At 43.5% G+C, this 21,587-nt stretch overlaps 2 long non-coding RNA genes and 2 pseudogenes across 2 annotated transcripts in view; 2 read left to right on the top strand and 2 right to left on the bottom strand.

Moving 5' to 3' along the window:
- Nucleotides 1–168: 168 nt before the first annotated feature.
- On the bottom strand, nucleotides 169–6,928 carry LOC101698329 (histone acetyltransferase KAT2B pseudogene; annotated as a pseudogene).
- A 247-nt stretch (nucleotides 6,929–7,175) lies between these two features.
- LOC110348783 (uncharacterized) lies at nucleotides 7,176–9,008 on the bottom strand. The gene is made up of 2 exons (XR_002394325.2): nucleotides 8,849–9,008; nucleotides 7,176–7,755 (listed from the first exon to the last, which is right to left on the bottom strand). It is a non-coding gene; the product is annotated as an uncharacterized LOC110348783 (long non-coding RNA).
- A 98-nt stretch (nucleotides 9,009–9,106) lies between these two features.
- Nucleotides 9,107–21,587, top strand: part of LOC147830637 (uncharacterized) — an 82,407-nt gene continuing 69,926 nt past the window's right edge. The window contains exons 1-2 of the long non-coding RNA XR_015448884.1: nucleotides 9,107–9,930; nucleotides 14,402–14,482. This is a non-coding gene — a long non-coding RNA (uncharacterized LOC147830637). The remainder of the gene's footprint in view (nucleotides 9,931–14,401; nucleotides 14,483–21,587) is intronic.
- Nucleotides 18,623–20,120, top strand: LOC101699425 (solute carrier family 71 member 2-like; annotated as a pseudogene).

The raw sequence follows: 21,587 nt of genomic DNA, 5'->3' as shown, positions 1-21,587 counted from the left end.
TCCCTTGCCTTAGGTGATCATTGAAGAAGATGCCACAGTGGTGCAATGTTCCCCAGTGTTTGGAGAGAAGATGATGGGGAAGGGGGCCAGTATATGGATAATCTGTCCCAAGAGACTAATCTCTGTAATGCCTATTTGGCCCCTCAGCCTATTTTTTGTTTGTTTGTTTGTTTAGATTTTTAAAATATAATTTAAAACTATTTTGTACCAGTACAATATATTAATTTTACAAATGTAAAATTTTATCAGCTGTTAAAGCATTTGCAAAAACCACACATCCTACTTCAGCTTTATTGCACAATATCTATAAGAAAATATTAATTTTTAAATTAGAAAACATAAAAATGCTTTCAATATAGACGAGATGATCTGATTTTAAAGACAATACTCTATAAGAATGTCTACCCAGAAAATAACAAACTTTCACAGGATACCAAGCTGGACAGATGCTTCAGCAAATCTGCTACAAAGCTCTGTGTAAAACCAGTCCAAGATACTTAATCCAAACTGTGTCATTATTCTTCATTAGAAATCTAGACACCACTCAAGGTGGTTTCTTATACTTAAAAAGAGGCATTTTTCAGTGTGAGCATTCTGAACATCTCTTCTGTAAGAAGCAATACTTCCAAGTTAATAGTCAGTACTGGCTTGGGCAGCACATATTCCAACATAATAGCCATGTGCAGGTGTCTTCCTTCAGGCAGATTACCTGTGGCAGCTGTTTGTAATGACTACTAATGACCTCATTTTAATTTATGCTGATACAAAACAGAAGTTAAATACATTTTTAAAACTTCAACCTTTACAAAAATCAGTTTATAAATTTGCATCATAAAAATTAGTGTCGAGACCTTCAGGATGGTTGTGTATTAGTTTTCCCAGAGTTGCAGTGACTGATGTCCCACTTTTCTAATGTAGTGTAATCAGGAAATCATCCCAAGCACTAAGCTGGAATCTCACAACAGGTTAGCTGATAAGGTTGTACGATAGATTTTAGTGGGATGTAACCCTGGACCTACATGGCAATGCAGGTGTTAAAATATTGACAGCAAACCTTGGTGGGAATTTAATTCACCTCAGGCAATAAACATATTCTGGAGATGCAAAAGGAAAAAAGGTTTACTTATACATTACTGATGTGGTTGTGTATATCACAGAAAAAATCCTCATTTATTAGAATAAGGATTCACCAGATTGATACATATATAGACTATACATCTTTTCCTATTAAAGCTTGTTGGTTCAATTTCAAGTGTTTTCAAGTTTATGCTTTGATGGCCTGGGAAATTACCCTTTGGAACTTATGGCCTGCATAAGCAAAGTCAAATATCACATATTTGTGTAGAAATAGTGGTTATATGCTCACAAGTTTGTTGTAGGTAGACAAATTATCAAAACCCCAGATTTATAAAAAGTTTGCATTATTTAGAATCTCTTGCTTAGGAATCAAAGCAGTCGCTTTTGTGGAACTGCATTTTTCAGAACTGCTCAAAGCACCTCATCTAGATGAGTGTTTTAAAAAAATATATATAAAAAGTCTACAAAGAGACTTCAAACATCACATATTTCACTTTCTACCGGCTTTTTATCATGAATCCCTTCCTTAAAGTCCTTCAGAATAAAATAAAAATAAACTCACATTCCACTGGAAAAAAATGGCAACATTCATGGTCTGAAAACTGCCTGGATTCCCCCAAATCTTAGTACTATATGCAATTTCCTCACATACAGGTTTTGAGGAAACCCCTGATCCTCTATTATGAGACAGTCGGCTAATGGACATGCCATAGAAAATTCACATAATAGTAAACAGATTAAAATCTATTCCATAAAATAAAAATGTTCTATGATTTCAATTTAAATACATATATCTGAAAAGCTAAAAGGAGGTTTTTTGTTTTTCAAAAGTGCTAATTATTATAAGTCTCTTCAAAATATTATGTCCAATTCTTTTTTTAAAAAAAAACCTAAACCACCTTGCTTTAGGCACACTGATTAGTTTCTAAAAACTCAAGGGAAGAGAAATCATTTGTCAATTAATCCAGCTTCCTTAATTTTACTGAAGAAGAATTTCTCCAGGATATTGGCACATTTGTAGTATTCACTCTCTGGGGGGTTGTGCTCTTTGCAATTGGTAAAGACTTGCTGTAAATCAGCCATGAATAATTTCTTAGACACGTAGTACCTATTCTTGAGGCGTTCACTCATGGTTTTCAGATCCATGGGGAACCTTATAACTTCATAATATCCCAGAGCTTCTGTTCTCTTCACAGGTTCCATGAAGGGCCATGCGCTTTGATGGCTCTTCACCTGCTGGAGGATGCTCTTCAGTGTGCTGTAAAGCTGGTCAGGGTCTTTGGGCTCTTTATTTTTGTCTTTTCCACTCAGTTTCCAGCCTGTCTCTCTAATTCCAGGAATGCTTTCTATAGGAATCTGTCGAACTCCATCTTTAGAACATGAAAGTCCAGGACAGACTTTTTGAATCTGGGCCTGTTTTCTTTCTATCAGCTTTTTAATTATCTCCTTCTGCTTTTTAATGATGACAGAAAATTCTGTGTATGGAATCCGTGGGTTTAGCTCACATCCCTTAAAGTGGCTCCTTCATAATCCTTGATGTAGCCAACATATTTGGTTTTAGGTATTTTAATTTCTTTGGAGAAACCCTGTTTCTTGAAGTATCCAATTGCATATTCATCTGCATATGTGAGGAAGTTCAGGATGTCATGTTTTATATGATATTCTTTCAAATGATTCATCAGGTGAGTTCCGTAGCCCTTGACTTGCTCATTTGAGGTGACAGCACAGAAAACAATCTCTGTGAATCCTTGAGATGGGAACATTTGGAAACAGATAACACCAATGACACGGCCATCTTTAATTAAAGCAAGAGTTTTGTGTTTCGGGTCAAAGACAAGCCGTGTGATGTACTCTTCGGGCATTCGGGGCAGCTGATGGGAGAACATGTTCTGAAGGCCGACCAGCCACATCAGGATCTTCTTGTTTGGTTTCTGGTTCAGGGAATTGCCAACCACATGAAACTCAATCACACCCCTGCGCTCCTCCAGCCTCGCCGCCTCATCCCTGGCATAATGTGCTGACAGAATTTGTCTCTGGTCCAAGCATCAAGGCAGGGTCTGTGATAGTTGACATGACCTCACTGATCAATTCCATAGGAATATCCCCCATAACTCGGGGTCTCTTGGCCTCCTCCAGAACATGAGAATCATTCATTTTCCTCTTTTCTCCTGGGTTTGCCTCAAGCCCACAAGAGGCTTTGGAGGCAGGACTGGTGCTGCCTCCATTCGGCTGCTCAAGGGAAGATGAATTTGAATTGTATGAAACTGTCCCAGCCACAGGAGGCGGACTGATAACTGTTTGGATTCCTAGTTGGCTGGTTCGGGAAGAGACTGAAAGAAAATCCTGATCCCAGATAGGAGAGTTTTGACTATAAACTTCTTCTTCTAACATGGACAGAAACTTTGGGAAACGGGTGAAGATTAGAGTTCGTTTCTCAAGAGGCAGTTTGCCTTTTTCCTGTCTTGCTTGTTCCAGGACTTGTCGCCTCATTACGGTGAAGACCGAGCAAAGCAACGTTCTCCCAAACACCTGGGTGGTTTCATACCGAGGTAGACTGTCACAGAACTGGGGCACATTGCAGTAACACAGCCACCTTGTGTAGTTCTCTTTGTATCCAGAAATATCATCATTGGGAGATCGCAGTCTTCGTTGAGATGGTGCCTCCAGATGCCAATAGTTGATACGGTTTAGGAACATTTTTGCCAACTCAACTATTGCTTGCCTTTCTTTTGATGGCAGGTGACTAAATTTGTACTGTACAAAGTTATTCACACCCTGTTCAATACTAGGCTTTTCAAACTGAGGCTTCTTCTCCAAAGAGCCTTCAACCACAGGTTTTCCTCTTTGTAAAATAGGTTTTCTCAAGAGCTTAAATAGATAGAAATAAACTTGTTTGGTATCTGCATCTTCTTCCTTGTGGACACAGGTAAAGAGATATTCCACATCCAACAGTATTCCCAGGAGTCTGTTCATCTCTTCCTCTGACACATCCTCCAGGTGGGAAACATGAGCAGCGAGGGCGTGGCTACAACTGCGACAGGACTCAGGCAGGCTGACAATGATCTGCTGCAGATCGGCTCTGGGGGGTGCGGGAGAAGGGTTGGGGTTTTTCCAGCCATTACATTTACAGGACTCCTCAGCCTTGCAGGAGGAGTACACTCCGAGTTTCTCCAGTTTCTTTGCCCGCGGCCCGGAGCGCAGCTGCGCCTTCTTCACGGCGATCCGGGCCAGAGCCGCCGCCTCCTGGGCCCTCGGCCGTGCCCGCCGCCGCCACTGAGGTCGCCGGACGGCAGGCGCCCGAGCCCCCGGCGGCGCCGGCAGCGGCACGGGGGGGGGGGGGCTGTGGGGTCGCGGAGGGCAGTGCCCCGGGCCCGGCCCCCGCCCCGCCGCCGCCCGGCGCGGCCCCGCCAGCCTCGGCCAAGCGGCCCGGGAGCGCGGCTCAGGCGCCGAGCTGAGGCCCCCTCAGCCTATTTAGGATGCTTTTGTTGTGCCCAGATTGCGAAGTCCCAAAGACCACCAGGAAGCCGTTCCCCATGCAAGCACACGAGGGTCGTTTATTCAAGCTCGAGCAGGGGCTCTCAACCGTCACCGACGCAGCGGATCAGAATTGAGAGCCCCAAATTTCAAATTAGCGGGGTTTTTATAGAGGTTACAGCAAGGTTTGGAGATTTTCCACTTAGCAGTTACATGATTGGTTGGCATTTTGCAAGCATGAAGTGTATATTTCTTTTTTTTTTTTTTTGGTATTAAAGTCTTTTATTGGTACATTGTAGGTGTACAACACAATTACATTTCTCATTGGGAATTGTACCTTTATATAATGCATCTTGGTTCTTATTTTTTCCCCATTCCTAGCCCTCCCTTCACGCCCTCCACCCTTCCCTATTTACAAAGACTTTATTTCCATTTTTTCCATTTCTCATCATTTTTTCCTTTCCTGAAGTGTATATTTCTGATTGGCTAGGCCCATCGGGGGTTTGAGGGGCGGTTACATGTAGGTTTTACAAGGGAAATGAGGGACAAAGGTTAGTGGTCGATTGTCACGTACTGATGGTCAGCACATTGACAGATTGTTCTATAGATAGTGGACCCGGAACATTCATTTCCTGGGCAAACAGATAGTTGAGTAATTAACTTAGGAACTTTGCTTCGGTACAGATTGTGTCTTTTGTCCCAGAGCATGCACATTTTAACCATTAATTTGTGAGAGCCTAGGGGAATAGTGGATTTTAGCAAAATGGAGTCGCTTTGGTCTCACACTTTCAAGATGGCTTCTCTCCACAGGAGTGGGGGTGGAGGTGTGTGTATGAGCTATGGTGGAGACACTTCCTCCTTTAAAATATCCAGGTATTAGAGTTGATCTAGATATATCTTCTTTCAGATTAATTTTCCGTTTCAGATTGTAACTCCCTCCTCCACTTCAGATTTCAATAAATCGTCTCTGAGTATCTCTGACATGACCCCTCCTCTAGTCAGCCATGTTAGAGGTCCTCCATACTCTTTCACCATGCTCTGAAGCCTGCTAACACTGAACTGACCCTACTGAAACAGTGAACCAAAACAAAATTCTACACATTTATTTTCAGGTGTTGGGTACTGTGTCTCAGGGATTGATACAGCCACTATGCTTGGCTCTACCTCAGGGTGTTCACACATGTATTTCTTTTAGGAGTGGTGTGCTCTAGCTCCTATATGCCAGTGTTGGTAAACCTATGGCATGTGTCATATCTGTCAGCATGTGATCCAAGTTGCCTTAGCAGCTGAGCACTGGAAAACAGTTGTTTTTTTCTAAACTAAAACCTCAGTATTCAGGTTTAATTACAGTGTTGGCATTTTACAATAAATAAATGGATTTTGGATTGCAGTTTAGGCACAAAACTAAAAGTTTTGCCATCACTATTGTCAGGTAAAAGGGCTGAAAACCAAGACCAGACCAGGCCACAACAAGCCTTTATTAGGGGAACAGATTTGCCGGGCTGTCTATGAACAAAGGAGAGACAAAAGCAATATGGCCAGGACAGCAAGTGCCTTTTATAGGGGGTTGTAGGAGCTGAGGTGGGGTTGAGTGAGGTAGTGGCTAGGGACTGGAGGAGCCTGTGACGTCACGAGTTGCTAGAAGGAGAGCAAGTATTAGGTTACTCTTTTGGTGGGAGTAGGGGCGTGTTGGAAAGAAGGTAGCTATTGTATACAGCAGCCACCCTAAATTGGAGGAAAATCTATCAACTGTCATAGGTCCTCCTCACTCTCTCTGCTGAAAATCTTTTCAAATAAGCTCCCGTGATTGCTTGGTGTAACAAGGCATCCTTCATCAGTCTTGCCTTGTAATATTTTGTTTTTTTTAATAGTGAGTATAATAATTTTATTTATTTTATTTTATTTTTTTGGTACCAGGGATGGACCTCGGGACCTTGCACTTGAGAGGCAGGCGGTGGAACCACTGAGCTAAATCCCCAGCCCAATTTAAAAAAAATTTTTTTTTGGTACTGCTGGGGATTGAATCCAAGGCCTTTCATTTGCTAGGAAATTTACCACTGAACTATAATCACAGATCCTGATGTTGTATTGTTTGTCTCAGCTTTGAGTTATTTTGTGCTTATAGAGTGGGACCTTGACTATCTCATTGACGAATATGTCCCAAGCAGCTAGCACAATGTCTGATTTAGATGTGTAGACTGATGGATGTTTCAACATTTTCTCAGCTCTGCTCCTCTTTTTTGTTGTTTTATCACACTCACTCACACACACACACACACACACACACACACACTCATACACACAGAGAACCACCCAACAGGCTCCTGTTTATTTTTACTTTTTTGGTGCTGAGCATTGAATGCAGGTCCTCACACATGCTAAGCACATGCTTTCCCACTGAGATACAACCCCACCCGAGGCTCCCCATTTCTTCAAGAACTGGCCTGGGACTTGGTACAAGTCTTCTAGGCATCATTGCAGAGATCACACCATTAGAAACTATAACCATGGATCCCAACTGAAGTCAGAAATCCTTAGAAGAACAGGTCTCTTGTATGAGTGCACATAAGGGAACTGAAAAGTTTGAGAATGGCCTTGGACAAGTTGAATTTCCAGTCAAAAACTGTTACAGAAAATAATTTTATTCAACAATGAGAAGCCCTCAGGGGATATTAAGGGCAGGGAAGAAAGGAGATGGAAGTCTTAGCGGGTATTTCTGAGAGCACAATTTAAGAAAGCCATATTATCCTTGTTTATGCTGGTGATTGCTGCTTATGATGGAGTCAGGAGTCCATCTGGTAGACTAGGCCTCTACTAGACTAAGTCTTAATGGCATGGCTCAACCAACAATGTGTTGTTGGTCCTTGTTGCCATTGTTCAAGCAACGCATTTTGGGCCTGGGGTACCCTAAGTGTTCATTATATTCTCCCATGTGTTGAGGTCTCTTGAGAGCCCGCTTGCATGATGGCTGTTCAGCTTTGGCCTTTGTAGCAGTGGCAGTGGAAGCATCTCCATAGGCCCTCAGGGATGCTGACTTCTCTGGAGTGGATTTTGCTGGGGTGGGGATGGCAGCATCCCCATAGGCCCTGTAGCCACCAACCAGGCAGTAGGTTTCTCCATGCCAGCTCACCTGGGTTTCTCCATGTCCTCGGTAGAGGACATGGTAGTAAAGAGGTTTAGGAGGTGCTGTGGGCAGCATTGCTCCTAGAAAGAAAACCAGAAATGATCAGTCACTTCTGCTTCATACATTGTGCTGCTAGGACCTACCCTTCTCTTGTGCCTTTCTGGCTGAACCTCACTGATCTGCTTGGCATCCCAAACATAGTCTTGGTCTGTCACTTCTATAGGTCACCTAGAAAGAGATACTGTAAAAAAGGGGTGCTGTAAAAGCACTTTACTTTTGTGGAACTACAGCAGCAAGAGACCAGATTATCTATTATCCATTCCCAGAAACAACAAGATAACCTGAAAATAACTGAAAATGGGACACCCTCAGTCTCTGGGTACCAAGATTAGGCCCAACATGCCATTTCATATTAAACAAATCCTCAGATGCTCTTTTCCTGAGATCTCAGTAAGACTTTAGCTCTCCAGACTTTTCAGTCCCAGTTGTATGACACAACCCTTGTTCTGGTCTTCAACAACTAAGACTGTGATTATTGCTGGGCCCATGTGTGTCTTCATGAGAGCACTATAAAGTGCCTGAGTCTCAAGGTGAGGTTTATGATAAACTTTCAACAGATCTTCTTCAAACACTTCTTATCTCTTGACAGCTGAAAACAATTTGCTTTTGCTATGAGACCTCTGAGGAAAGGTCTATATATATATATATACACATTTTTTGGTACCAGGGATCGAACTAGGGTCCTTGGGCTTGCGAGGCAGGCAGTGGAACCACTGAGCTAAATCCCCGGCCCTATGTATATACATTTTACAATGGGATTTTATTATGTTGCCCAGTCTCGTTTCTTAACTTTTGGACTGAGTCATCCTCCTAGCTCAGCCTTGTGAATGACTGACAGTACAAATGCTTCCACTACACCCAGGTGTGAAAGAAGCATTTTGTAGTCCAAAGGGGAAGGATAAATTTATTTAAATTTGGGCCTTTCCAAACACATGCCCAGAAATGAATGTCCCTAGCCCGCACATTGGGCAGGAACCCTCTAGGTCCCCAGCAGGGCACTAGGCTCTTGGTCCTACTCATGACTAGGGAAGACTGGAGGTGCAGGGGGAAAGGACGAAAGGAGGTTGTGATGGCCACTGGTGTTCTGTGTACACCAGCCTGGCCCAAGCTTACCTGCTGCTCTGCCCTCCCATGGGACAGATGACAAGTTAGCCTGAAGATAGATGATCTGGTCAATCATTTCTTTTAGACAACCAAAAAGACTTGTGTTTAGGAGCGATCCAGTAGACAGGTCTCTTCACGTTTACATATATTCTCTACCATGGAAACCAACAGACCCTCTGATGTCATCACTACCCACTGAGGTCACATGCGGAATCTTGAGGTGATGGGCAGGCTATAGGCCCTCAGTGTGTGGTGGCAGAGAGCAGGAAGAAGGCAGAGGAGGCCATCCTGGGTTCTGTGGTCCTCCTTACCCACATTCTTCTCAAGTAGCCACTTTTTGTGTAGCATTCCTGTGGGAGGCCACATCTCCAGTGAAACACAGGAGGGCAAGAAAATCCCAAATGATGATATGGGCAGGACAGTCAAGATTAATCCAAGAGACAGGTTGCACAGCTCTGACTCTGAGAATTCAACAGTAAGAAAGGCAGAGCTTTTGCTAGATTAGGGGATGAGAGAACACACCTCAGTGGTGGGCCTAAAGCATATGTGAGATTTGAATATCATACATGCAAGACATTGCATTTGAGAAAAATAAAAGACAATGTTGTCTTGATGTTTTTCTTCCTCATGTGTACACTCTTAGAATATTCATGGTTTTTTGTTTTTTTTTGGTACCGGGGTTCGACCTTGGGATTGACTTTTGAGGCAGGTGGCAGAACCACTGAGCTAAATCCCCGGCCCGAATATTCATGTTTTTACAAATGAGTTCTCAAAAACAAACACGGAGGTAAAAGGGCCTAGTCAAGGTAACGGTGGTGCTAGAGTGAAGTTCTGCTCAACAGTGAGGTTCCATGTTGTTCGTGTTTGGCTCAGAATTTTGTTTTTGTTTTTGTTTTTGGTACCGGGATTGTACTCTGGATCTTGCACTTGCACGGCAGTCCCCGGAACCACTGAGCTAAATCCCTGGCCCTGGCTCAGTCTTTATAGCAGGGACTACTGTGGACAAGCTCATCACTATTGGAGGTGCCAGACCCTGGAGAGGAAGTCCAAGTTTTTCAGAGGCAAATGAGGATCTCTAATGACTTAACAAGGTAAGAAGGAAAGACCCATTTTTTTTTTTTTAGGTTCTTTTATTGGTACATTTTAGGTATACAATTCGTTTACATTTATCACTGGGTGTTTGTACCTGTACATAATGTATCTTGGTTCTTATTTTTTTCCCCATTACCTGTGGGTCCTTCATCCCCTCCACCCTTCCCTATTTACATAGACATCATTTCCATTTTTTTTTCTTTTCTCATAGTTTTTCCTTTCCCCTTCCCCTCCCTTCACCTGTTCATCTTTGGACCTTTTTTCCTATTTCAAATTATCAATTATTCATTTTAATCATTTTAATCCTTGTTTACACTACCAGTTTCTCACACTAGAGAAACTATTCGGTATTTACACATGTGTGTCTTATTTATTTCACTTAAGAGGATGGCCTCAATGTGCATCCATTTAGCTATAAATGACTCTAGTTTTTTGTTCTTTATGGCTGAGTAGTACTCCATTTTATAAAAAAACACATTTTCTTTATCCAATTTCCAGTTGATGGGCACTTGGGCTGCTTCCAAGCTTTAGTTATTACAACTGGGCCGTTATGAACATGGGTGCACATACATCACTGTGGTATGAGTCTTTTAATTCTTTGGGGAAGATACCCAGCAGGGGATTACCTGGGTCAAATGGGACCTCTAGTTCTAGTTCTTTGAGGTATCTCCATACTGATTTCCACAATGGTTGCACCAGTCTGCACTCCCACCAGCAATGGAGAAGGGTTCCTTTCTCCCCACACCCCCGCCAGCATTTGTTATTGGTTGATTTCTTGATAGCAGCCATTCTTTCGGGGGTGAGGTGGAATCTCAGTGTTGTTTTTATCTGCATCTCTTGAATGACGAGTGATGTTGAACATTTTTTCATACATTTGTTTGCTGCTTTTACTTCTTTGTCTGAGAAGGGTCTGTTCATTTCAGATGCCCATTTTTGAATTGGGTCTTTGAATTTGGGGGGTCTGATTTTTTTCAATTCTTTATATATTCTAGATAGTAGTCCTTTGTCTGAGGAACAGCTGCTAAAAATTTTTTCCCATATTGTAGGTTGCCTCTTAGCTCTGTTGGTGGTTTCTTTTGCAGTGCAGAAGCTTTTTAATAAGATGAGATCCCAGTTGTTGATTATTTGTGCTAGTTTCCATGCTACTGAGGTTTTGTTCATGAAGTCTTTTCCTATGCCAATGTCTTCAAGAGTTCTACCTAACTTATCTTCCAGCAAGCTTAGTGTTTCTGTCTTAATATTTAGATCTTTAATCCACTTTGATCTTAGTTTAGTGCATGGTGATAGGTATGGGTCTAGTTTTAATCTTTGGCAGGTTGAAATCCAGTTTTTCCAACACCATTTATTAAAAAAGGCTATCTTTCCTCCAATGATGGTGGTTGGCTCCTTTGTCAAAGATGAGGTGGCTCAGTTGTTTCTGCATCCTCTAATCTATTCCACTGATCCTCAGGTCTGTTCCTTTGCCAGTACCATGCTGATTTTATCACAGTAGCTTTTAGTATAGTTTCATGTTGGGGATTGTGATACCCCCATGTCTCTGTTGCTTAGAATTGCTTTAGCTATTCTAGGTCTCTTATGGTTCCAAATGAATTTTTGGATTGTTTTCTCTAGTTCTGTGAAGTATATTGTTGGAATTTCAATCGGCATTGCATTGAATCTATATAGTAGTTTTGGAAGTATGGCCATTTTCACTATATTGGTTCTTCCTACCCAGGAGCAAGGGATGTCTTTCCATTTTCTTGTATCCTCTTCAATCTCCTTTTTCAGGGTGCTATAGTTTTCAGTGTAGAGGTCTTTTGCTTCCTTTGTTAGATTGATTCCTAGATATTTCATTTTTTTGGATGCTATTGTAAAAGGAATTGTTTCCCTAATTTCTCTCTCAGTGAGTCTGTTATTTGTGTACACGAAGCCTATTGTTTTTTGAGTGTTGACCTTGTATCCAGCTACTCTACTGAATCTGTCTATTAAGTCTAGAAGTCTTTTGGAGGAGTTTTTTGGGTCTTCTATGTAAAGTATCATATCGTTAGCAAATAATGACACTTTAACTTCTTCCTTTCCTATCTTTATTCCTTTTATTTCTTTCTCTTGTCTAATTGCTGTGGCTAATGTTTCCAGAACTATATTGAACAGGAGTGGTGATAGTGGACATTCTTGTCTTGTTCCTGATTTTAGCATGAAAGTTTTCAGTTTTTGACCCTTTAGTGTGATGTTGGCTGTTGGGTTTTCCATAGATAGCCTTAATCAGGTGGAGATAAAGACCTTCTATTCCAATTTTCTGTAGGGTTTTTATCATAAATGGGTGTTGGAATTTGAAAGACCCATTTTTCCATGAAATTCAAAACACACTTATAGCCAAGTACATAACATAAAGTGACAGCCTTATCTTTTCACTCCCCTCTTGTACAAAAGGTAAACATATGGGCTTGGAATAGAGCCCAGTAGTAGAATATTTGTCTCACATGCTTGAGGCCTTGGATTTTATCACAGCACAAAAAATTAGAACCAAAACTGTCTGAAAAGCATGTGGTGCTTAGGAATGTGAATCCTCTTAATTCATCCTACTCAGGATAATAATTTTGAAGGGAGTCCAAAAAGGATAATGTATGTTAGAAAGCACTACATAATAAAAGTCAAAATTTAAAAATCCATTCTAGCTTTCACAGGTCATGGAAAAGTCTATCTTCCAATGCTGATCTGTTGCTTCTTATTCAAAGTCAGAAGCAGCTCCCCAGGAAGGCCTTCAGGGAATAGGCCAGGTAGGTGCTCACCCACCCATTATCCTTCTGTGGCTTCACATTTAAGTCAGCCCAAATCAGGCTTTCTGTGGCAAAGTGTCCTTCACTGAAGACTCAAGTTCTGGAAAGCTTTTCCTTCAACAAGCTCCCCACTCAGTCTTCGGATCCAGGCTCCTGGCGCCGGACTTGGTTACAAAGTTGATGATGGTGTCTGACACCTTTTCCCCCACGTGACTGACCCTCCCTGCTCTGTGGATATCATCTTAGAGGATGAGGACCACGTCATAATTGACTACCAGTTCCTCAGAGTGATATTCAAGCTCAGCGAGCCTATGTCTGGGCAGAGAAGAATGTTTCTGAAGTCCCTCTGGAAAGACTGAAGGTCCCTTCCCCCATTAGTGGGCATTTTCCTCTGCAGGCTTACATTGTGGATTTTATGGTCTTCTAGAACATATTCTCACCTGTTGTTTAATCACTAAGTTGGCCATGCTGGGCTCCAACTTGTGATTCTTCTGCCTCAGCCTCCCAGTGTGGTGGGATCACACGTGGGCAATCCACACTGGCTTTTCTCCTTTGCCCACAGTGTAGTATAGCTGAAGGTGGAGGGAAAACCAGGGAGGCTTATGAGGTAGGAGCTATTTCCAAGAACACATTCAGGTATGTTCCTGGGACTCAGATCCCCTCTCCTAAACTGATTATCAGTTGCTTAGAGAATTACAGGTTTGGAAACTCTGCTAATTCCAAACCTCCTCTGGTGATTTCTTGTCTCTACCAACAGGTACATGGGGAAGCCTCGCGGTTCTCTCAGATCACACCTCTCCCTCTCTTTCTCCTCCTCAAGAAGTCTGTGGTGGTTGCCAGCTGTGGAGCTGGGGAGTGAAGCCAGGAAGGCCACCGTAACTCTATTGTGACACCTGGCAACACACTTCAGCACACTGCAAGGCCATAAATATCATTCCTTGAGGAGTGAGTGCACTTGGCTCAGGAGGTTGTTGCCACTTCTTTCTTCTTGCTGCAAGAACGTAGTGTAAGACTGAGTGTGTGAGTAGCCACGAGACTCGGTACCCAGAGCTGTGCTATCAGTTCAAGGTATGCTAGCCTATTCTATTCTGCACATGAGGGAAAATATTTTATCAGCCTCACTTTCAAAATGAGAAAAATGAGCTACAGGGTAGGCCAAAGTACACAGTGATGCCCACATGGGCAATGCACATAGAGATTATGTGAATCCTTCCACTTCTAGGTGATGTCATTCTCAGCAAGAGGGCCCTCCAGTTCCTTACATCCATCCATTTGTCTAGACATCTTTTGCTGGCCATCCATTGGTGCTGGCACATTATGGGGTTTGCAGTGTGGTGGCAGGACAAGTGTCCATTGACTATACTTGGAAATGACATTCTGTTCACAGGCACACCCCTTCCTGCATTTGTTTGTGCAGACAGAGCCTCCTTCCTTGGCCTGGTTTTATGGCTCCCCAAGCAGGCTTACCTGGTGTAGCTGAGCATCTGAGCTCTCACTGCATTTAAATGAGCATCAGGTTACACCTGAGATGCTTTTATCATTTTACTTTTTTTCTTTTTTTTTTTGGTACTGGGGATTGAACTGGGGACCTTGTGCTTTCGAGGCAGGTGCCGTATCATTTTACTTTTGTTGGGGTATGTGAGTGTGCGTGTGTGTGTGTGGTTTTGTTTTGTTTTGTTTTGTTTTTGAGACAGTGTCTCTCTGTGGATTCCAGGTTGGGCTCTAACTCAAGTTTATTCTGCCTTGGCCTTCTGATTGCTGGAATCACACGTGTCAGCTACCATACCACATTCAGGTGAGTTTTCCATGTTGTTTAGATTGCTGATTGCATCCCATTTTGCTCTTGTTTTTCTGATAAACTGGAAGTTGTTGGAGTCTATTATAAATGACTCATTCATTCATTGGAACAAAAATGTTGCCTAGGCTGTCCTCCAGCTTATGGGCTCAAGCAATCTTCCTCCCTCAAACTCCCACATAGCTGGCACTACAGATGTGTGCCAGCGTGGTGACTGCAAGAAGCTTTTAGAAATATAGATTTCCAGGCCCTCATCCTATAAATTCCCTTGGACTTGTATGTATTCTGGGTATCTCTTGTTCCTAAGAGTTCCAGGGGAGCCTGTTTTTCTCATATTTAGGAATTTGCAACATGACCTGTCCAGTAATTGAAAATCTCCTCCAATTATACCAAGTTTCAGAGAGAGAGAGAGAGAGAGAGAGACAGAGAGACAGAGAGAGAGAGATTGATTCTGAGACTGTCAGTGGGGACACTCTGAGAGCCCCAGGGCCTGTGGCCCCTTCTTTTAGCCCACGACCTTTCCTATCCTTTTAAGTGTGCATGTCGGGAGAGGAGCTACAGTCTTTCTGTTTTATCCTCTTACAATAAATATGCTGTCCACAGAGTGGGACACCTCACTAGGGCTCTGTGCTATGTGACTGACAGCCCCACGACAGCTGTTCTGGACTATTGTTGTAGGTGTGCCTGAGACACAGGCTCAACATATTTGGTTGGTTCTTTGGTGACTGCTCCCCACCCACATTCCCCAGGACCAACTGTCCCCTTAACTGCTGAGAGAGACATTCTCGAGGCAACAGCCAGTGCCTAACTGCCAGGGCTCACAGAGAGTGATCTTTTTAGAATCTAGAGAAGATTTCTTCCCTGCCCTGTTTATGTTTCTGTATAGCTTCTTCTTGTACCTAAAACAAGATTCACGTTCCTTACCACAGTGAACAAGGCCCACACCTACCTCTTCAACTACATCTTTCCTTCCTGGCCTTTGTGCTGCTCCTATATCAGTTTAGCCTCATTTGTACTTCAGGAATTTTTTTTTTTTTTTTTTTTTTTTTTACTTTTTACTTTTGCGCTATTGGGAATTTAACCTAGAACCTTTACACTCAGCTGTGTCACCAGACCTTTTTATTTTTTAGTACAAGTTCTTACTGAATCAGTTACCCTGGGTGGTCTTGACCTTGTGATCATCCTGCTTCAGTCACATGTATTTTTGGGAATATAGATGTGCACTAGCCCACCTGGCTTTTTAAAAAGATAATGTCTGGGAATATATCTGAGGCTGGCAATGAACTCATGATCCTGTCTCAAACTCATGAATACATGGTTTACAGGACTCTACCATTATATCTGCCTCTATTTCAAGGTCTTTTCCACATACATTTCTTTCAGAAATGCTTTATTTTAAAATATTCACATGATTCTCTCATTTCCAACTCTGCTGAAATGTCCCTTCATTACAGTGGCCTTATTTTTTTTTTTTTGGTACCAGGGATCAAACTCGGGTCCTTGCGCTTGTGAGGCAGGCGCCGGAACCACTGAGCTAAATCCCCAGCCCTAAAGTGGCCTTATTAACCAGCTTGTGCAATATGGCATCTTTCACCACTCTATAGTCACAATGTTTTACTTTATAGTGGTTATAATAACCTGGTTTTAAAAAATTTATTGGTGCTTCAGATTAAGCACCCCTGAGGTATAACCCCAAACCCTGATACTGTATTTTATATCTCATCCTTTCCATTGGTGAGTGCTTTGCTGAGGGGAGATTCAACTGAGTCTTTCACCAATATATTCCATGCAACTAGTGCAGTGGTTGATGTGTAACAGGTGCTCAATAAGTACTTGATGAATGAATGGACAGATGTATGGGTAGACTGAGAGATGGTCCAGCATCTTCTCAGTCCTGCTCCCCTTTACAAACACACATGCACACACATGTGAGCTTCCACACACGTGCACACACAATTTTGTAATGCTGGGCATTGAACACAGGGTCTCATACATGCTAAATATATTTAAAAGAAATAGCCTGTTTTTCTCCCAAGTTATCTAGACATCATTGTAGGCATCACACTGTGAGAAACTGCATCCAAGGATCCCTTTTGCCAGCAGAGGCCTTAAAAGAGCATGTACTACACGTAGAAATGTACTTCAGGGGAAATGGGAGGTTTGGGGATTGGCCTGCACATGCTAGATTTCCAGTCAAATATTTTACCAAAAAATATTTTACCAAGCAAAAAACCCTCACTTGTGCCATAATGGGCTGTAAGCCTGAGAGGTGTTCTGGACTTTCTTCATGGTTTTCCTGCTCCACAGAATAGGCTTTCCCCTCTGAGCTCTTTTTTCTTTTCTTTCTTTCTTTTTTTTTTTTTGGTACCAGGAATTGAACTTGGGACCTTGCACCTGCAAGGCACGCGGCAGAACCACTGAGCTAAATCCCCAGGCCTATGAACTCTTTTTTCTACCTTCTAAGGCATGAGGCTCCCTGTGCAACCCCTGCTTCTTCTTTTTTTTTTTTTTTGTACCGGGGATTGAACTCGGGTCCTTGCGCTTGCACAGCAGGTGACGAAACCACTGAGCTAAACCCCCGGCCCCCCTGCTTATTTCTTTAGTGTAGAAGCCTGGACCTCTTGCTTTGTGCTGGTGGTTGCTGGCTAGGACTGAAGTCAGGAGTTCATCTGGTAGATCAGGATTCCTCTAGGCCACTCTGCACTTAACTCCTCCTTAGCTTGCAGAGAGCAGACAGGTGTTTCTTCTGCATGAGCAGGGACTTTAGAGTGCAGAGCAGGAGAACATCAGACCTTCTTCCAGGCCAGCTAAGACTTGGTGTTCAAAGCAGGCTGTCTTTGGAAACACCAATTTTGGGGGGTCCTTTCCCCATAGCCAGTTGGCATGGAAGGGTGTTGTTATGGTTTATATCTAGAAATCCTCCCAAAGCCTCATGCACTCATAGGTTGGGCTTTTGGGAGGCGATTGGGTCATGGGGATGTGATACTCATCAGTGGGTTTGTCCACTGATGAGTTTATAGACAAATGTGATGCTGGGAAGTACAAAGTGGTCTCAGTAGGTGGGCTGCTGGGGGCATGGCCTGGAAGGCTCTATCTCTGTCCTTCCTCCCTTGATGTCTCTCTGGTTGCTAACTGCCACACCCATGAGCAAGCCTCCTCTGCCCTGCTGTGGAGCCAGGCAAGCATAGACAGTAACCTCTGCAAACTGTGAGTCAAAATAAACCGTTCCTCCTTTTTTCTTTAAGAGGAGGAAAAATTTATTGGGAGAAAGAAAGCTTCTGCCTAAGAGAGACAGAAGGGGGACTGGAAAGTGGGTTGCTCATCCACCCCACTTTTCAAAGATGTTTTATACAGCAAAGGCATGTGGTGAGGTGGGTTGGGGGTACAAAGTGGGACAAAACGGTAAGACCCAATGGAAATTTACAAGGTGGGCATGAGGTAGGACAAAACCATGACCAACCAATAAGATTACAAGTACAGTCACCCAGGTAATATTGATTAAATGGAGGTCAAATGGGGGAGCAAGTCACATAGCAAGTGTACAAGGATTTTCAGTAAGGGTGGGGGTAAGGGATATTTCCTGGAGAGGCTGGGTTAAAACCTTGGACCCCCACCCAGGTGACTGATACCTACTTAGAATATCAATGGCTGCTATTCATCCTAATGGGTGTGGTAGTTTCTCTCCTTTTACAATGCTGGCCTTCAGTGAAGGTGTCTTCAACTGTCCTCCATGATGGCTCCTTGACTGTCCTCCATATTGGCTCCTTGTGGGCTGGCCCTGTCTAACTGCCTACAAGATATCTAATTAACTTAGCTATCTGCAACCTTCCCTCCTCTGAAATAGTACCCCTAACTGCTGTGAGGGGGCAAAGGGCAAAGACGGTTCTGGCTACTTCCAGCTGAAGAGGTTCGTAGTTGTGATCAGCATTTAGAGTTACTCTACAGAGGGTCTATCTAAAGACTTTTGATAGGCGCCAGGCATTGTCATCTTGGGTAGCCTTATAGCTTTAAATCTGGAAGAGACAAAGAAATGGTTAAGAATACATGGGCTAAAGGGGGAGGGCGGACCTGGCGCAGGGACCAGCCAGGCCGCTGCGGGGCGCTGTTTCTTTTACTTTTCTCAGTTCGGAGGCCGGCGCGATGGCGGGTGAGGAGCGGCGGCGGGCGGTGGCCCTGGGAGCCTGGGATGGCAGCGGGGGAGCTTCCTTCCAGGTGCTGAGACCGGGTGAACTTCTCTGCCCTAGGAGCCTGGGATGGAGGTGGGGAGCTTCTTTCCGGGTGCTAGGCGGCTGTTCTACATGAAACATTTCCTCAACACACATTCCTCATGAATGGTCTCATTCAAGGTGTAAAGGGCCTGCTCTCCTTTCTGAGTGCCCCACTCATAGGCGCTCTCTCTGATGTGTGGGGAAGAAAGCCTTTTCTCCTTGGCACTGTTTTCTTCACTTGCTTCCTTATTTCACTGATGAGGATCAGCCCACGGTGGTATTTTGCAATGATTTCTGTATCTGGAATCTTCTCAGTTACATTCTCTGTGATATTTGCCTATGTAGCTGATATTACTCAGGAGCACGAACGAAGTAGTGCTTATGGATGAGTCTCAGCCACCTTTTCAGCTAGTCTGGTCAGTAGTCCAGCCATTGGCGTATACCTTTCTGCCAGTTGTGGAGACAGCATTGTGGTGCTGGTGGCCACAGTGGTGGCTCTTCTGGACATCGGCTTCATCTTGGTAGCTGTTTCAGAATCTCTGCCAGAGAAAATAAGACCAGTTTCCCCGGGAGCTCACATTTCTTGGAAACAAGCAGACCCTTTCACGTCATCGAAGAAAGTTGGAAAAGATTCTACCGTCTTACTTATCTGTATCACTGTGTTTCTTTCATATCTTCCTGAAGCTGGACAGTATTCAAATTTTTTCTGTATCTCAGGCAGGTCATAGGTTTTGGATCTGTTAAAATTGCAGCATTCAAAGCTATGGTGGGAATTCTGTCTACTGTGGCCCAGACGGTCTTTCTTAGCATCTTGATGAGATCACTGGGAAATAAGATCACTGTCGTCCTTGGCTTGGGCTTCCAAATGCTGCAGTTGGCATGGTATGGTTTTGGATCTCAAGCCTGGATGATGTGGGCGGCAGGGACTGTGGCCGCCATGTCCAGCATCACATTCCCAGCGGTCAGTGCCCTCGTCTCTCAGAACGCAGAGCCAGATCAACAAGGAGTTACCCAGGGAATCATAACTGGAATAAGAGGACTATGTAATGGCCTGGGGCCAGCATTGTATGGCTTCGTATTCTACATGTTCCATGTTGAACTGACCGAGTTGGGCCCAGAATTGAATTCTGGCAGTGGTGCCCTACAGGGAGCTGTCATCCCAGGCCCACCATTTTTATTTGGAGCGTGTATAGTTCTTATGTCTTTTCTGGTTGTCTTATTCATCCCTGAAAACTGTAAATCCAGTGGAGCTCAAAAACACAGCAATAGCATCAGTGGTAGCCTGACCAACACCCCAGAACGGGGCAGTGATGAGGACATTGAACCACTGCTGCAAGACAAAAGCATCTGCGAGCTTTCCTCCTTTAAGGAGCTTGGGAAGCAGAGTACTGAGGTATAACTTGAAGAAGGGGAGTTCTGCAGATGTCAACTCTCAGAGCCTTCAGGGGAGCCACACCACATGGAGACTTCATGGTGCTGGAGGGGCCACGTTGATAAGTGATTCCTTCTTCTACTCCCTATCTCTCTTTCCTCTTGTTCTTTTTTTCCATTCTTTCTCTGTTTGTACATTAGAACAAAGTAGTGTGCAAATAGTGTGCCGCTCTCAAGGTTATCTGGAATTCAAACTTTGAATCTCAAATTAAAAAGGTCATATCTCTCAGAAAAAAATGGCTTTCTGCTGGGCAGGGTGATACATGCCTGTAATCCCAGCATTCAAAGGCTGAGACAAGAGGATCACAAGTTCAAGACTGACCTGGACTACAAAGCAAGTTCAAGGCCAGCCTGGACTACACAATGAGACCCTGTCTCAAAAAAAAAAAAAAAGGCTTTCCTTTAATAACTGGAGTAAGAGAGACAGTGCTCTTTCTACACTCTTTTCACTAGAAAGTGCAGGATTATAGTGGAACTGCCATCTTGGGTAAGATTTCAGGTGAAGAGTTCCTTCTTTCTTCCTTCCTCCTCCTCTGGATGACACCCCAAAATTTTAGCCCACAGGTATTGATGAGTGGCCACTCTTAAGAGTAACGACTCAGTATCAGGGATCTATTGCCTTTGTCCAAAGGTCAAACAAAAAACTATAGTTTTACTCTCCCTTTGTTTTTTTCTATTTCCTATGCTTGTCTCAATAAACAAATAATACTGACTAATTAAAAAAAAAAAAGAATACATGGGCTAAATAATAAGGTCAGCAGGACTGCTATGAATATAGCCAACAAAGGTTTCCATTGGGAGGAACTAGTAATAGCCTCCCACAAAGAGGATAAGAAGATCCAGCAGACCTCAGAATCCAACATAGAAGTTGTATTGTATAGTTTAGCAGTTGTAAGCTGTTTACAAGGTCGATCTGGTAAAACTGTTCCTCCTTTAATTTGTGGGTGTCAGGTACTGTGTCTCAGTGATGAGGAAAGTAACTAAGACAGGGGAGTTAACTGAGACTCTCCATTGGGATGTTCTGGAAGCCCAAAGCTCTGTTTTTCCTTCTTCTTGCCCAGATTAAGGTAATTCTTGAGTTACAGAATCGTTCCTCGACTTTTGAGTGTGCATGTCAGGGAGAGAAGCTATAGTCTTGTGCTGTGGCCCTCAGGACAAGTGTGCTGTCCACAGGGTAGGACACCTCAGTAGGGCTCTGTGCTGTGTGGCTGATGGTGCCACCTGAGACTGCTGTTCTGGGCTGCTGGTGTAGGTGTGCCTGAGACACAGGGTCAAGCTATTTTGTTGGTTTTCTGGTGACTGCTCCCCACTCCCATTCCCCAGGACCAACTGTCCCCTTAACTTCTGAGAGAGACATTCTCAAGGCAACTGCCAGTGCCTAACTGCCATGGCTCACAGCACCTAGGGCGATCTTCTTTTTTTTTTTGGTACTGGAGATCGAACTCAGGTCCTTGTGCTTGCGCAGC

Source organism: Heterocephalus glaber, unplaced genomic scaffold (genome assembly GCF_053883595.1).
Source record: "Heterocephalus glaber isolate CG9 unplaced genomic scaffold, H.glaber_assembly_v1.0 deba00000071, whole genome shotgun sequence".
NCBI classification, from domain to species: Eukaryota; Metazoa; Chordata; class Mammalia; order Rodentia; family Bathyergidae; genus Heterocephalus; species Heterocephalus glaber.
The sequence above is the reverse complement of the archived record's forward strand: the minus strand, read 5'-3'. Positions and strand labels throughout refer to the sequence as shown.